This window comes from Heptranchias perlo, chromosome 4, assembly GCF_035084215.1.
Source record: "Heptranchias perlo isolate sHepPer1 chromosome 4, sHepPer1.hap1, whole genome shotgun sequence".
In the NCBI taxonomy this organism is placed as follows: Eukaryota; Metazoa; Chordata; class Chondrichthyes; order Hexanchiformes; family Hexanchidae; genus Heptranchias; species Heptranchias perlo.
In genome coordinates, this window is record NC_090328.1 from 90,366,131 (window position 1) to 90,384,522 (window position 18,392).

Below are 18,392 nucleotides of genomic sequence, written 5' to 3' on the forward strand. Positions count from 1 at the left end.
AGGACTGTTCATCAACAGAAAGGGGTATCACTCCATCAAAGCTCAGCTCGTTTGCAACCACCGCAAAAGATTCCTTCATGTTTGCGCCAGATTCCCTGGCAGCTGCCACGATTCCTTCATTCTGAGGGAATCCAACATCCCGCCCCTCTTTCACGCACTGAACACCCTTAAGAATTGGCTCCTCGGGACAAGGGATACCCCCTGCAGACGTGGCCCATGACACCTTTGAGGAACCCCATCACCGAGCAACAACGTCCGTATAACGACAGTTACATTGCCACCAGGTCTACAAGGGCTGCTCAAGATGCGATTTAGGTGCCTTGATCGTTCTTGGAGAGCGCTTCAATACCAGACAGAGGGTGACGCATTGTAGTAGTACTCAACGTGGCACAACAGAGAGGGGTGCTGCTTGAGGAGGCCCAACCACATCTGCCATCCGCAATGAGGAGGAGGAGAAGGAGGAGGAGGCGGAGGAGGAGGAGCCCATGGGCAGAGCAATGGCTCACATGGCTGCTCGTGAGGCCAGGGAGTCACTGATATGTGAACGGTTCTCCTAACATCAGAAAGTGTGAAGATTCCAATCCTCAGGCCACCTGGAAAGAGCAATGCCAACACCAGCCCATGCACCCCTCCCTGCACAAAACAGTCCTGCAACTACACATACTCCCACTGTAAAGTAACTCACTGGATGGCATCAAGTATCATTGTTCATGGTGAACCTGATGAAAAGGCCCGATCACAAAAGCCAGTCAAGAATGGGCAAGACGTGGCAGTAGTGGTGAGAATGATAACATTTAATGTGACAAATGTTATCAAACAAATATAAATGAAAAACATGACCATCTGTCAAACACCCTTGTGCATACCCTTCGTGCTTATAAAACCTTCGCCTTTCCCTTCCGACTACTTCAATGTGGTGCATCCCCTGTGGCTGCAGCAGCGGTAGTGGCAGGTCGCCCATGTTCATGCCCTGACTGCTTAAATGCTTTCAGCCTATGCCCTATGGGTTTTGGAGCCCATGAGGGCCCCTTCAAAGACTGCTGCACCTGGACCTGTGCAGGGGCAGACTCAGCCACCTGGAGAGGAGGCAGCATTGCGGGTGCTGGTTGAGAGGGGGGCAACGGATGACACGTGGGAGCGCTTCGAGTGGCGTCCCCATTTCCATGTCCCCTTTCGCCATCATCCCGTCCCCTGGGCCAGGCCCCACATCACTCCTACCACCTTGCTGGAGAACAGTGTGTGATGTGTTGGACGGCCACTTCTAAAATATCTGTCAGCCTGTTTAAGGCGGCAGTATGTTGTTCACCCTGAGTCCAAACGACCGTTGTTAGGGCCTGAATGGACTCATTTGTGAGCCCTGCTTGAATCTTAATGGAGGCTAGCCTTCTCTCCGTCGCAGATATTCCCGCACTTACCCGCAACACTTGCTCACGACCCTGTGACAGTATCTCAGAGATTTCTTCCCGTATCTGTGCCACCATTTCACTCATGCAGGAGTTGGACTCCTCCATCCTCTGCGCCACTGTGGAGAGTGTGCGAGGAACCTGTTCCAGTACCTCACAAATGTGCTGCTGTCCCTCGATCATTCTCCTTTTAAATGATGGACCCCAGGGTTTAGCATCTGTGTCCAGCTGAGCAGAGCCTGAAGTGGAGTGCTTCCACTGACGCGGACTCTCCACAGCTGCCCCTGCCACCAGTGTCATCTCGTGCTCACTTGTGTGTGGTCACTCACCGGGTGCCAACCCAACTAACTCACTACTAGGACTCAACGAGGTGCGAGTATCTGCGCTGGTGGATGGCTCACTAAGATGTGACGGTACACCCTCAGAGGCCGGCAGGTCCTTTGAGGAATCGCCCTCTGCCGTCACTGTGGTCGCTGAAGGTCCTGTAAGAGAACAGAAGATGTCATGTTGTGATGAGCATACTGAGGTATTGAACATGGCAATCATTGTTAACATCAATTCATGTTGTGTGTGATGAATGTTAAAGTTGTGTCACCAGACGTTTGTGGGGTGCCAGACTTGGTGTCCCTGAGGAACAGGCACTCGAGGGTGCGGCTGATCTCCAGCACCTCCTGCTCCACGTCTGTGAGGACCACTACTTGTTGTGGCCCCCCCTCCAGCCCTCGCCCTCTCGCGTGCGTTTTGCACTCTCTTCTTCTAGAAGTGGAGAAAGTACAGACATGTGAGTGAGTGAGGGTGAAGTGGCCAACCGATGAATGCATTGCTTTGGGTGAGACTGACCGTGAAAGAGATGTATCAGAGGGTGAGTATGAGACAGAGACATCACATTGGATCAGGATTGGGGTGAGTGGTAGTGGTGGGGTGACTAATGGGAGGTGAGGAAGTGCTAAGGAAGTGCAGGTAAGTTGAGGATGAGCCTTAAGTGGGTGTGAGGAGTGATGTGATAAAGTGGCATTGGCAGTGCAGAATGAGTTGGGGGGTGGGGGAATGGTGATGTGGAACACGGAATGCAGGAGAATAAATAAGTGTACTCACTTTGGCTGACCCAGTTAGGTCATTGAAGCGCTTCCTGCACTGGACCCAGGTGCGGGAGATGTCGCTGCTGCTGGTGACCTTCTCTGCCACCTCAAGCTAGCCCTTCTTGGTGGCAGAGGCGGGGCACTTCCTCCCATCCGTGGGGTAAAATACTTTCCTCCTCCTCCTCATCCCGTCCAGTAGCACCTGGAGTGAGGTGTCGCTGAACCTTGGAGCAGCCTTTCCCCTGTGCTGCTCCATTGTGGTTTCTGGGTCTCTGCTCCAGCAAAAGCCTTTGGAGCAATGGCCCTTTAAATAGGGCTCCTCCAGCTGACAGCCTGTGATGCGGGTGCGCAGTCCGCCCACTGCGCAGCTTTCGGACGGCAATCCCGGGAGCGACGTTAAGTGGCACCAATTCACTTGCGATCGCATGGGAAATGGACATATTTTATTGGTCGGGTTACCCACGTGCCCAATCACCGCGCCCCCCCGCCCCCCACCGCTGCCATCCCACCTCCATTCTAAAATCAGGGCCATTGTTTGCGCTCTGTTTGTTGGGATGTTCCCTTCTGTGTATGCAAAACAGCGTTTTCTAAGTCACCGCAAAATTTTGCCTGTATGATGCACATTGATAATCAGAAAATCAGAAAATGTGAAATGAGAAAATGCAATTTAAGGCCTTTAAACCTCTTACTTTTATAGGCTATGGGGTAGTTTTACAACTTTACCACCAGGTGGTTGCACAAAAAAGAATATTGCACACTAGTTACAGAGCCTGCTTGATTTTTTTTCCCCATTAATTTAAATGGAAGGAAGATCAGGGGTGCTCTATTACACACCCGATTTTCCTTTTTGTGCTCCGCCCAAGCAATGCTCAATGCCCAGATGGTAGAGTCAATAATCTACCCCATCTGTATAATTTGCTCTATCGTGATGCATCCTAGTTAATAATAACCAGAAGACACTGTTGTTTTCATTGGTCTTATTGTCCGTGGCATTTTGTTTGGAGGTGGTCTATGATCTCTTAGCAATCTAGGGGGAAACTTTCATGATTGCTATTTGTAGTAAAATTATAAATATATGTGTTAAGAAGGCACTTTTATTTATAAATAGCGAACAGTCAAAGTCTTCCCCACCCCCTCCCAGAGATTAACCTCATGAATATGCTTTCATTACTCGATGGGTTAGAAGGGCAGGAGGAATGATTCCTGAAGAGTGAAGTGCACACAATATATTTTTAGTCTTTGGCGCTAAATTTGGATTCAGAACATCCACATTTTGGATGTGGGAATCCAGATTTTGAACGATTGGAATCATACCTCATGCATCTCCTAGGCACAACTGACATGGTAACAATAATAACAAAATGAGTCAATATCCTTGATAAAGTATAAGAAGAATTTTGTGCTAATGATCTTTATGTCACCTGTTAATCTCTGCAGGTAAGAAAGAAAACGATCTTTATGATGTCAAACGCAGTAAATTATGAGAGGCCAAGATTAACCTGCAACTAAATAAAAGAAATGAAGGTAGAGCATGCCTCCTAAATTATACAATACAACATTGTCAAGCTGTATCACTATGGTTAGTTAGAAGATTCTATCAATGTCCAGCTACAAATATTTACTGTTAATTCAATTATTTAAGCCAACAGTTAAAGTCTGTTGTGATTAGGCATGGGATTTTACCATGGAAGTCAAGAATATTAATCCCATTAATGTAACCCTTTCTGCAATGTTTTCTGGCCAAAAAAGAAATTGAAAAGAAAAAAAACAAGTTACTATATATGTGTAAAATGTGCAATTTGTCCTCATTTGCAAAACAAGAGGCATCAACATCTACGATAAACACTTATCTATGCATACTGAGATTCTGATGCAAGTCTCAACTCCAGCTTCAGTCTGCCTCTTAGCTACTTCCTGATATTATTGTACATGTTCTCTAGCAGTTGTTTTCAGCTCTCACTCAGCACAAGGGCTCACCGAGCTCCTTTGTCTGAAACAGCGAGTTGCATAAATAGTGCCCATTCTTTTTGTGGTTTGCTAAGTGGGGGCCAGTCATAATAAAACAACAAAGATCTGTATGTAAATTGGAGAAATGGAATGTTAAATATCATTTTTGGCTCCTATATGCTCCATTAGCTCTGTTAAAAATTGTTTTGACAAAAATGTTATCCTTAGGTATAATATTAACGGAAATTGCATTATACTGTGATTTGGAACTGAGGGAACAGAGTTTTCTGTTCACAACAGGCTACGATTATCACAAATATTGCTTGAAAACGCTGCTTTTCCCAACAGTTCAGAAAGCATTTTGTATCAGTCTACTTAATTCATGTCTCTGGTTGAGATATATTTATAAATTTTGAATTTTGAAGTAATATTCAACATAAATAATTTGTGCTTCAGGAATTTTGCAAAATAATGTTATTGGGCTATATTTTGCTTTGTGTGCAATGTTAAAGAAACAATCTTTTGCTAAACTGTTACTATAAATTGTCCCAGTTTAGTAAAAGCAAAATATATTTATAATGTTTACAGGGGGAGAAAATCTATGGATCTATGTCCTGAAACACAATATGCAATGGCAGGACAAAATAACATGCAAATGGCAGATCTACAGGGGATTCATGCCATGTTGTGCATGTGATACACTTTGATTTGCTGAAGTCTATCAGATCATGGCTGTTGCTGGTGCTGAGTTCAGAAATGGAATGTCAAATTTTGCAAGGTGGAACTTGATGTTCTTATTTACATATTTAATATCTTCATATAGATTAACCTTTGTTAACTTGTGAAAGCTAGTAAACACGATCCTGCTTGTCTGCTATAGAGGTAGCATGAACACAAGGGGCTCGAATTTAGCAGGCCTGCGGGTTCCCAGCGGGTGGTCCTCCGGGAGCGTGGTCAACACGCTCGGCGAAATTAGTGGGTTGCCCACGCGTTCGTGGCAGGCAACCCACTAATAGGAATCAATTACCTGCTCCTCCGGGGTCCACGGCGCTGGCCTGCGCGTCGGTCGGGCTGCGCATGCGCAGTGCGATCTGTCAGCTGGAGGCTCTCTAGTTAAAGGGGCAGTCCTCCACTGACAGATGCTGCAACCAATGGGACAGATTGCAGCATGGAGCAGCCCAGGGGGAAGGCTGCTCCCAGTTTAATGATGCCTCACCCCAGGTATCATCAGATGGGGTGAGGAGGAGGGGGAGGACACAGATCTTCCCCCCGGCGGGCGGGAGGAAGCGGTCTGCCTCTGCCACCAAGAAGGCCTGGCCCGAGGTGGCAGAGGGGGTCACCTGCGCCACCAACATATCGCCCACCTGCATACAGTGCAAGAGGCGCTGCAATGACCGCAGTAGGTCAGCCGCAGTGAGAACACAAAGTCTTTCCCCTACACTCCGTCTGCCACAACACTGCCCCCACCCCACATCTCCTTCGGCACCGCCAACACTATTCTGTCACATCACCCTTCATACCCACTCAAACCCCATCCTCATCTTACCTCCACCTACTCACCTCGCCAGTACTCATCCTGCCACTAACAGGCAACCCAATCCTCATACAATCTCATTGCTCCATCCCATACTCACCCTCTCGTGCATCTCCCTCATGGCCAGCCTCACTCAACCTGCCACCACCTGTGCTGCAGCCACAGGGCATGCATCACATATGTGCAGTAGGCAGCGTAAGGTAAACGTCTCGTCAGCATGAAGGGGGTGCACAAGGGTGTCTGAGGGTTTGTCATGGGTGTTACCCATATTCAATTTCAGAGCAACAAACAGCACACATTATATTGACACCACCACTGCCATGTCTCCGCGAATCCTGTCCGTTGTGTCCAATAATGCCCGCTCCTGGGTATCACTATGAGGACCCACCACTGATGCCACCCATCGTGTTACTGCAGAGTAGGTGCAGGTGTATTTGCAGGGCTCGTCCGCGCAGACGACTGAGAGACATCAGCGGTGTAGCCGGCTACACCCTGGAAGGATGCGGAGGAGAAGTTGTGGAGGGCAGTGGTGACTTTGACAGTGACAGGTAAGCAGTTGGTGCTGGGGCCAGCCAGGAGCAGCTCGGCATGAAAGAGGCTGCAGATCTCCACGACTACATGTCGAGCGAATCTGCGCCTCCCTGTGCACTGCTGCTCGGAGAGGTCCGGGGAGCTGCGCCTCGGTCTGTGGACCCTGTGGCGAGGGTAGTGCCCTCTGCGACGCGTCTCTCTCTGCGGTAGCCCTCCCTCCTGCTGTGCAGGTGGGCGTGCAACAACACCGTGTTGGGGGGATCCACGTCTCTGCGGCGGACGGCGTGGACTGCGAGGCTGCTGGGGCTGGTCATGCTCTTCGTCCTCCGAGGGTCTCCACACACCACCCAACTGGCAGGTGTTGGTCTGAGGGGTTGTGCAGGGTAGGTGTGTGGTTCCTCGGACTGGGGCTGCGGTTTCGTGTCGGTCTGTCCTCTGGCTTGGCGGGGGGTGGTGGGGGGCAGGGGTTGCCCTATGTGATGCGGTGGCCTCCTGCGTGGGTGAGGGCTCTCCCCCGTGGAGCGCACCTTGGCACCTGCCACAGGCTGCTGGCTGCAACACGCCTGGTTGAGGAGGGACTGTTTCCCCCAGTGTGGGAAACTCACTGCCTTGAACCGAAAATCCCACACTTCCTCTTTTGACAGCTGCTTCAGCTCATTAACTGACCACAACAAGCAAGGTAAGTACTCTCAAGTGGAACCCCGCTGGCTTTAATTGCCTGCGGGATTCCCACCAGCGGGGCTTGCGCGCGCAGCCCCGCACGTCAGCGCGGTACCCGGAAGTGGCCAGGATTTTGTCGCGATCCGGTCACGTGACCGGATATCGGGATTTTCGGGGCCACCCCGCTGGGAACCCGCCGGAAACACGATCCTAAAATCGAGCCCAAGAAGTGTGTAGCAGTAGTTCAACACCAAGGACTGGTAATACATTACTGGGGGAAAAACCTGCAGTTAAAACCAGAGAATGTAGACATTAAGATCTTGAATTGCCAAGACCAAATCTATGGCTGTCCTCTTCTTAGTTTATTCCAAAGAAATTGAATGGAATCCGGCAGAAGATTGGAACAAAAGTTAACATGGCGGCAAAGAGAATCATCTGATAGGAATCTGAAGCACTGCATGACTGAAGAAAGGCCATCAACCCAGGAAGGGCATACACAGCAAGAGTTTGGAAGAAAAGCAGAGTATGGGGGTTAAATTGGATAGCCCCCGAAAATGGGTGCAGGGATCGCAGTATGCGATTAACTTGTGCTCATTCATTGAGCTGCAGGCAGTACATTAAATTGGTGCTGCCTGCTGATTTCCATGATTGCTGCGTGCAGCCAGCACTACCTGCGTTGTTCATTGGCTGCCGCATCAGCTGGGGGCCCGATATCATGAGTGGCTAGCGCTACTTAAAGGCAGCCTGCACCTCTTAAAGGGGAGGTGCATTGTGGCTTCAAGAAGCGGTGGGAGTTGTTTGAAAACTGAATCTGATATTTTGAGGAGTGGCTGAACATGCGCGAGAGCATGCACAAGGTTTTCTGATAATGCACTGGAGGCCTTGGTGCAAGAGGTGAAGAGAAGAAGGACCTTTCTGTATCCGCAGGTGGGGGCAGAAAGCCCTCCAGACATATGCTCAAGGAGCAGTGGGAGAAAGTTGCGAAGAAGGTAAATGCCAGGAGTATAGCTCCAAGTACATGGATGCAGTGCAGGAAGAAGTTCAATGATTTAACACGAGTAGTCAAGGTGAGTGAGTTCAAGTTTCAAGTGGCGTCTCCTACCAACTGCATGACCAGCGTCATCTACTGTTCAATGCACTACACCCCCATCACCCACCTACTAAAAATCTCTTTCAATCAGTACTCAACCATTCAAATCATATGCTTTACCTCACACTCACATACTTAGCACTGTTGCTAGCCTCACAACCACAGCTCACAGATCACGCACACTGGCAGCTATTCAACCACGACAGCCACATCACCCAAACATCTTGCAGGACACTCACTGACACACTTCCCTCTTTTTTACAGGAGAAGGTGGTACATAACAGGAGGCAGCAACAAAAAACTGGAGGAGGACAAGCGCACCTGCACATTTTAACCCCCATGGAGCAGTCCGTGCTGGCGATCATGGGAAAGGCCATCGCTGAGGCCGTGGCCATTGGCTGCACTGAAGGGATCGATGATGAGGGTCTCTGCATACCTAATTCTCCTTCTCCTTTCCCACTTCTCCCTCATCCCACAATCTTTTCTGACTCACAAGCTTCAGATGGTGTAAGCACACACTTCTTACTTTATCCTCTCCCCTCACCACAACCCAACCCCTGTCCCTTTGTCATTTCAGATACTCAAGAACTGGAACCTTCCCAGTCAGAGGAGGCAGAGGAAGAAGACAGTGATGATGAAGAAACACCGTAACTCGATTTTACACTCAGAGACTGACACTGCCCGTACTTTAGAGGCTAGGATAGAGGAGAGATCTGTATATGGTGAGTCACCGGACATAAATGCACAGGAGCCAGGGTTGGGGGAAAGGATACCGCAGGTGCCAGCTCACCAGAGGGAGAGGTCACACATTAACATTAGTACTGCTGCAGAGGAGTCAGATGATGACTTTGATTGGCCAGACTACAGAAGAAGGCTGATGGTCGTACACAACCAAAAGTACACACTGGAAAGCCTGCGCACAATGTCAAGGAGCATGGAGGAGTCCAGCACCAACATGGCACAGGGCTTTGCGCAGAGCTTGGAGCCCATCCTTTCCTACATGGAACGGGTGGTCACCTCCATCAGCACACTTGTGGAACCCACCATGATGCAACGTCTGATGACCAATGCCACAGCTTCCGTTGCAGCACAAACATCTTCCATCAAAGGTCTGACTGCTGTCTTGCAAGGTCTAACTGCAGCATTACAGGCTTAAACTGCTGCCATCGTGGCTCTGGGTATCACTGTTGAAAGGGGCATCCAGGGTGTCACCGCACTCCAGCAGTCTGTTCTCCAGCAGATCACCAGGATCGCTGAGCTGCCACCCCAGAAGAGTGGCAGTGGTGCATGGAAGACAAACCTGCTGTCCTCTCCCAGGATGACAGCATTCCTGCTCCCACCCCTGCCACTCTGCCAGTGCCCTTGCTGTTGCCTGTCAGTCAGCCAGCCCAGACAGCTGCAGTCCAGGCCAAGATGGTGTAGTCTGAAGCCGGGCCCTCCCGGCCCAGAGCTGCTCGAGGTTGTCCTCCACAACCATCTACACGCTCCTCAATTAAAGGTCAGCAGCCTTCCACCGCCCATGCTCCAGCCACTGGGGATGCACCTCGTAGGGGCACTAGCAATGGTAAAGGCACATGAAAGACAGGCACTAAAGGAATGCTCAAAGGTGAATAGTATCAGTTTGTTTGCATAATTTCATGTGTTCATTTCTAAATTTGGATTTAAATTTGCATTTTTTGGTGATTTTTATTTCTGCGATGAGCTGAGGGAGGAGGCAGTGTGTTATCATAAGGAGGATGATTTGATGTTAATGTGGGAGAGGATAGGTAAGGAGTGTGGGACTGTTGGTGAATGGGGAGGTGTCATTGAGGTTACTGGTATCGTTCATTAATAATCTGATCACGCAGAGCCCTGGCAGACAGGTCTTGTCTATCTTGTATCCTCCCTTCCTTTTCCTTCACGTCCTGTTGCACTTCCTCCTCCTCTTTCTTCTTTAGCTCATGTTCCTCAGGTTCTCGCCTGATAGGCGGTGGCAAGTGCTGTTCCCTCATAATGGCGAGGTTGTGCAGCATACTACCACAAGTCATGATACCCGCTCAGCTCAGGGCTCCTCCAGTGCAGCCCAGGCAGCGGAAGTGTTGCTTGAGGATACTTACGGTGTGCACGATGATGATCTTGTGGCAGAATGGCTCTTGTTGTAGGCCTGCAGTGCACGTGTGCTTGGATTCCTGACTGGAGTCATGAGCCATGTCACCCAATAGCCAGCCTTTGACTTGCTGTGCTGGTTGAAATACAGGTGGCACATTGGACTGCCGCAGAATGAAAGAATCATGACTGCTGCCAGGATTGTGGGCACTGACCTGCATGATGCACTGCATGTGGTCGCACACCAGCTGCACATTGAGGGAGTGGAATCCCTTTCTGTTCATGAATATGCCTGAGTTCAGATGAGAAGCACGAAAGGCAATGTGCGTGCAGTCAATGGCACCCTGCATCATGGGAAAGCCTGCAATGCGAGCAAAACCTTGTGCTAACTCCTACTGTTTGTCTCTGGCAAGAGGGAATGAGATGAATGTGTCTCTCATTGAATAGAGAGCATCAGTGACCTCCCTAATACTGTAGTGCACTGCGAAATGTTGCTTATATCTTCAGCAGCAGCCTGAAAGGAGCCATAAAAATTAAGAGCCTCGGTCACCTTGACAGCCATAGGCAATGCTGTCCTTGCTCTGCTTTGAGGCTGCAGTTGTGACTGCAGCAGTTGACAAATTTTAGTCATAACCTCTTTTGTGAACCAAAGACGTCTGATGCACAGGTTGTCACTGAAGTTGAGGTAAGAGAATTGCTCCCTGATGATCCTCCGTGGATATGGCCTCCTGCTGAGTGACCTGCTCCTCCTCCTCCCTCTTCTAACAGCCTGTCCTGCTCTTCATGGCCCCTCTTCATTCTCCCAGCCATGTTCAATTCCCAGAGGAAGCCCTAACAGGTGACCTATGTCTGGAAGCAACTTTTTTAGCAAAATATTTTAATTGATGCAAAGAGTACAGCAAAACCAGCCAGACCACTCTCCCTGTAGAATATTGAAACTTTATCCAAGTAGAGGAAACCTCCAAAAACACGTACAATTGCACCAGCAGCCAGAAGAAATAATCCAACAACTAACCTGTAAGTACTTCATGACCCCTTTAAATAGCACATGCCCTTTAAGTCCTGTTCAGCTGTGCAAGGTTAAGAGTTGGATGGAGTGTGGAGTTCCAAAATAGCAGCATTGCCTTCAAATCAGCATTGCACACTGATCTGCGTCATAATCTCCTCACTCTGCATGCTGCCGGCGGTCGTTAGGTGCGTATACAAAATCCCCTTTACCAAGATGGCATCCTGCACACTTCTCGTCGGAAGTGTGCGCGCGCATCTTGGACCCCATTTTCGGGGCTTAGGTGTCTGTGTAGCGCCTAAAAAATGGGCGCTACACAGCCCAATTTCATCCCCTATGACTTCAGGCAGAGCAGAACTTACTAGATACCTCCCGCTCTTGAGAGAGATCGTAGAATGTAGAAACATAGAAAATAGGAGCAGGAGTAGGCCATTCGGCCCTTCCAGCCTGCTCCACCATTCAATATGATCATGGCTGATCCTCTATCTCAATACCATATTCCCGCTCTCTCCCCATTCCCTTTGATGCCTTTTGTGTCTAGAAGTCTATCTAGCTCCTTCTTAAATATATTCAGTGACTTGGCCTCCATAGCCTTCTGTGGTAGAGAATTCCACAGGTTCACCACCCTCTGAGTGAAGAAATTTCTCCTCATCTGAGTCCTAAATGTCCTACCCTGTATCCTGAGACTGTGACCCCTCGTTCTGGACCCCCCAGCCAGGGGAAACATCCTCCCTGCATCCAGTCTGTCTGGCCCTGTCAGAATTTTATATGTTTCAATGAGATCCCCTCTCATTCTTCTAAACTCGAGTGAATACAGCCGAGATCTACCATTGTATGCTTATTGAGCTTCTGCTCTTAATGACTTGAGTGCTTATTTGATCTTAGAAAGTTTCCCTGGGAATGGGCATAGCTGGTGGGATGAGTTCGGCTTTCAAAGTTTGAGGATCAATCAAAAAGCTAAACATCCTATAATCTAGTTTGTCACAAAGTATCATTGAAGATCAGCAAAGCTTCGTGAAGAGCATCTCAATACAAATTTTCAGGCCTGTGGTTCTATGTAAATGTTTAATATTGGTAGTCTGCACAGTTTGTGGGGGTAATTTTAATCTAACTCGCCAGGAGGAAACGGGTTAGTTCGGGTCAGCTGCTCACTTTACATCCCGTCCAATTTTACTCTCCACCTACTTTAACCCAGCGGGTTAGGTTAAAAAGACCTCGTGACTGCTTACACCTCCATTGGAATGCTTAATGCCAAGACTCAGTTTGCATTGCAGATCCAAACCATTTTTGAATGCACAATCTTGATATAAAATAAAATCAGACACATATCTTTTCCACAGTACCCTATTTCAGCAATACTCTATAAAGATATAGGGGGTTAAATTCGATAACCCCAGAACCCGGGCGCAATTAACCCGCGTCGGTCATTCCGACGCAGGCAGCACGTGAGATTCGTGCTACCTGGCCATCTACCTGATTCCGGCATGAGCAGCCAGGCCTAGCTGCGTCGTTGAATGACTTCACACCAGCAGGGGGGCCCGATATCGCGTGAGTGCCTTGCTCCTCTTAAAGGCAGCCTGAACCTCTTAAAGACAGCCTGCACCTATTATGTGCAAAATGTAAGATGTGGGTCCGCACGGAGTTTGAGCGGAGATCAGACATCGCACGTGTAAAACACAGATGCAGGTCCCATCCCTATGTTTACAAACTGATGAGTTATGGTAAAACATTGACTAAAGGTTGCGCACTACTAAATCCCACATCCTCCAATTTGCATGCCAGACCTCACGAATCTGACAATTTGAGTTTGTATCAGGCCTATGAGACAGCGTGCACCAAGGTTCTCTGATGCACTAGAGGCCTTGGTGCAAGAGTGGACAGAAGAGGGGCAACCTATATCTTCGGGGGGTGGGGGGGGTGGGTGGGTGGCAAGACGCCCTCCAGACATATGCTCAAGAGGCAGTTGGAGGCAGTAGGGGACGAAGTCAATGGCAGGCGCATAGCAACCGGAACATGGATGCAATGCAGGAAGAAGTTCAATGCTTTGACATGAGTAGTCAAGGTGAATGAGGTCAACTGTCAAGTGGCATCTCCTACCAACTGCACCACTAGCTGCATCCACTGCTCCACACATGACACCCTCATCACCCACCTACCAACAAACTCTTTCAATCAGTACTCAACTCTTCCAATCAGACGCTTCCTCTCACCCTCACACATTACCACTGTTGCAAGCTGCACACCTACAACTGACAGGTCACACACACTGGCAGCTATTCAATCATGACAGACACATCACCCAAAAATCCTGCAGGACACTCATCAATACATGTCCCGCTTTTTTGCAGGAGAAGGTGGCGCATAACAGGAGGCAGCAAGTGGCAGTGGCATTTAGCCCCTCAAGCCTGTTCCGCCATTCAGTGAGATCATGGTTGATCTGTGACCTAATTCCATATACCTGCCTTAACCCCAAATCCCTTAATACCCTTGGTTAACAAAAATCTATCGATCTCAGATTTAAAATTAATAATTGAGCTAGCATCAACTGCCATTTGCAGCAGAGCGTTCCAAACTTCTACCACCCTTTGCGTGTAGAAGAGTTTCCTAAATTTACTCCTGCAAGTCGTGACTCTAAATTTTAGGCTATGTCCCCTAGTCCTAGTATTCAGGTATAGGAGACCTGCAAAAAAAGGTACAAATCCATCAACAGTCAGAAATAATAATCCAACAACTAACCTGTAAATCCTGCATGGCCCCTTCGAATAGCGCTAGTAGAGGGTCCTCCTGCTCATCTATGACATGTTCAGCTATTCGTGGTTAAGACAGTGCATTGGATGGAGCTTTGAGTGCCAAAATAGTATCTATCCCTTTAAATCAGTGTTGCACACTGATCTAACCCATATTCTCCTTATTTTGCATGGTGCCGGCATTTACCAAGATGGCGTCCGGCTTCTAGCACATCGCGCTAGAAGCATGCGAGCGCATTCTGGACGCCATTTTGGGACCTGAGGAGACCGCGTAGCACCTACAAAACGGGCGCTACGCAACCAAATTTATAGCCCATAATATCAACAAATAGCTTTTAGTAAACAGCTGTAGAAGAAAAGATTCTCAAAAATGCTTTGCATGCATTTTTTAAAAGCTCTTCTATCTATCTATCTATTTATATATCTATCAATCATCTATCTATGTTTATTCAAATTCTTTGATTATAAAACCACAACACTACTAACCAGGAATCTTTACTCCAAAATATTCATTGGGATTTTGAGATCGAATTTCAACAAAATAGAAGAAATAATTTTGTGCTATATGGTGTCAGCCAAATGTAACACTGCTCTTCAAGAAAGGAAGGAGAGAGAAAACAGGGAACTATAGGTCAGTTAGCCTGGCATCAGTCAGGAAAATGTTGGAATCCATTATTAAGGACGTGGTAACAAGGCACTTAGAAAATCATAATATGATTAGGCAGAGTCAACGTGGTTTTATGAAAAGGAAGTCATGTTTGACAAATGTATCGGAGTTTTGTAAGGATGTAACTAGCAGGGTAGATAAAGGGGAACCAGTGGATATATTATATTTGGATTTTCAAAAGGCACTCGATAAGGTGCCGCACGAAAGGTTGTTACACAAGATAAGGGCCCATGGGGTTGGGGGTAATATATTAGCATGGAAAGAGGATTGGTTAACGCACAGAAAACAGAGTGTAGGAATAAACGGGTCATTTTCAGGATGGCAAACTGTAACTAGTGGGGTGCCGCAAGGATCATTGCTCTTGCCTCAGCTATTTACAATCTATATTTAGATGAAGGGACAAAGTGTCATGTATCCAAGTTTGCTGATGATACAAAGCTAGCTGGGAAAGTAAGTTGTGAGGAGGACGCAAAGAGTCTGCAAAGAGATATAGACAGGGTTAAGTGAGTGGGCAAGAAGGTGGCAGATGGAGTATAATGTGGGGAAAAGTGAGGTTATTCACTTTGACAGGAAGAATAGAAAAGCAGACTAATTTTTAAATGGTGAGAAACTATTAAATGTTGGTGTTCAGAGGGATTTGTTTGTCCTTGTACACAAAGCACAGAAAGTTAGCATGCAGGTGCAGCAAGCAATTAGGAAGGCAAAAGGTATGTTGGCCTTTATTGCAAGAGAGTTGGAATACAAGAGTAAGGAAGTCTTGGTGCAATTGTACAGGGTTTTGGTGAGACCACACCTGGAGTACCGTGTACAGTTTTGGTCTACTTACTCTAAGGAAGGATATACTTGCCTTAGAGGCGGTGCATCGAAGATTCACTAGATTGATTCCTGGGATGAAAGGGTTGTCCTAGGAGAAGAGATTTGGTAGAATGGGCCGATATTATCTGGAGTTTAGAAGAATGAGAGGTGATCTCATTGAAACGTATAAGAATCTACGAGGGCTTGACAGGGTAGATGCTGAGAGGCTGTTTCCCCTAGCTGGAGAGTCTAGAACTAGGGGTCATAGTTTCACGATATAGGGTCGGCCATTTAGGACTGAGATAAGGAGAAGCTGCTTCACTCTGAGGGTTGTGAATCTTTGGAATTCCCTACCCCAAGGAGCTGTGGATGCTGAGTCATTGAGTATATTCAAGGCTGAGATCGATAGATTTTTGGCCCCTAAGGGAATCAAGGGGTTGGGATCGGGTGGGTAAGTAGCGTTGAGGTCAAAGATCAGCCATGATCTTATTGAATGGCGGAGCAGGCTCAAGGGGCCACCATTGCATCTGTGGCCTCACTATCACACTTTCTTTTGACATAAGCAAATATAAATAGCAGAACATTAGACCTTTAATTGGTGATCTCACTGTACATTACTCTGGAAGGATATCCACAATGAATATCTACAATAGTTTTATACACATTACATTGCTCTGTGCCAATGCAAACAAACATAAAGTAATAAAACATGGTACAAAGCATGAGCCAGCCACTAAGATTGTCCAGACACAACGGCCTCGATTTTAATTTGGGGCAGGATCATAAGAACATAAGAACATAAGAAATAGGAGCAGGAGTAGGCCATATGGCTCCTCGAGCCTTCTTCACCATTCAATCAGATCATGGCTGATCTTCGACCTCAACTCCACTTTCCTGCAAGATCCCCGTATTCCTTGATTCCCCTGAAGTCCAAAAATCTATCCATCTCAGCCTTGAATATATTCAATAATTCAGCATCCACAGCCCTCTGCGTGAAGAAATTCCTCCTCATCTCAGTCTTGAATGGCCGACACCATATCCTGCGATTATGCCCACTAGTTCTAGACTCTCTAGCCAGGGGAAACGACCTCTCAGCATCTACCCTGTCAAGTCCCCTCTTAATCTTATATGTTTCAATGAGATCACCTCTCATTCTTCCAAACTCCAGAGAGTATAGGCCCATTCTACTCAACTATTGGCCCATTTTACTCAACAGTGCTTGGGCGGACCCAGGGCAAGCAACAAGTTGAGGCCTGGAGAAATGTTAGATTCCGGGCCTAATTTACACATGCAGAATCAGATTCCCTCCCGAACCCGGCAGGAATCACTGTCTAGCCGCCAGCGAGGGGGAGTTGGAAGTCTGGCGTCAGGAGGCTACTGCCGGGGACCTGCGGGAATGGACCTTGGCACTAGGTAAATCTATCAGAATGCTCTGGGAGGGACATCCCCATCCCGGGGGAGGGGGGGTAGGGGGGAGGGTTGAAAGCCCAAGGTAAGGGTGACCCAAGGTTTATTTGTGGGACCCAGAGAAGCACTCTTGCTCCTGCTGGCCCACAAGGCAACTAAAACAAAATTAGAAACTTACCTCGCTGGACCACTTCTGGTCCTGGCTGCTGTTTCTGACAGGTTTGGCCTGGTGGGGAAGCACCACTGGTCCCCCGCTCAAGGCTCAGGTTAAAACGGCAGATCAGAACTGGAGCTGCATATTTAAAGACAACGACAGCTTGAGGCAGGTGTGCTTGCTGCCTGCAATTTAAAATTTCAGTCAGCCAGATCGGGGCGGGAAAGCAGTGGGTTGGTCCCCCGATCGATTTTAATTGCCCCTCACCTGGTTTCCTCCAGACAGTGGGGGCAGAGGGGGAAGTTAAAATCGAGGCCAACTACTTTCACTACTCTTGCAGTATTATTCCATATGTAGTAATGAAAGATTATAATTCATTGATTTGAGACTATGAACAGCAATCCTTTCTAGGAAACATGGTGCACATCACCTGGCCTGCTTAAAGGAGTAGTTAACTGTGAGGATAATTACATTTAATGGGTCCGTCTCATTATTGTCCACAAATGTCTACCTTAAAATTGTTAAAATTTCAGGCCTCCTTCATGTATTCTCCCTCAGCGAAGTGTGGGCATTCCTGTAAAAGTGCAAGTGGTAGATCTCCTACCAATGATACCAGGTTTGTTTCAAATTATTTCTATATCTTCCCCCCACATTTTTGAAATATTTGGTAGCAAACACATTACTGAAAAGATGCTGTGCAGAAGCTGTTAAATTTGGACTATTTTAAGGTTGACTTTTTGAGGACTAAAATGATACGTTGAGCAAATAGAGGTAAGTGCCTGTCATTGATCACTCTTACCTTTACAGTTACCTTCTCTTTAAAGTGCAACTAAAATGATTTCCTGTCAAAATTCAGTACAATGTTAGGGTGGCATGGTAGTCTAACCTAACTCCACAATGCTGTGCCACACATAAGTAGAATGTAGGCTTGAGTTCACGACTTCCTACTTGGAGGGCCCGCTATTAGGAGGGCGACGGGTTGGCAGCGGGGGGGTCGACTGGGCGCGTGGGTAACGCACCCAATGAATTCGGGGTGCTCTGCACGCAATCGCAGCTTCATTGAAGGTACTTACCTTTGCTTCCGGGTTTTGCGCTGGAAAGCTGCGCAGCGGGCGGACTGCGCATGCGCAGCATAGGCTGTCAGCTGGAGGAGCCCTGTTTAAAGGGGCAGTCCTCCACTGACTGATGCTGCAGGAAATAGGAAAAATTACAGCATGGAGCAACCCAGGAGGAAGGCTGCTCCCGGGTTTAATGATGCCTCACTCCAGGTCTTATTGGATGGGGTGA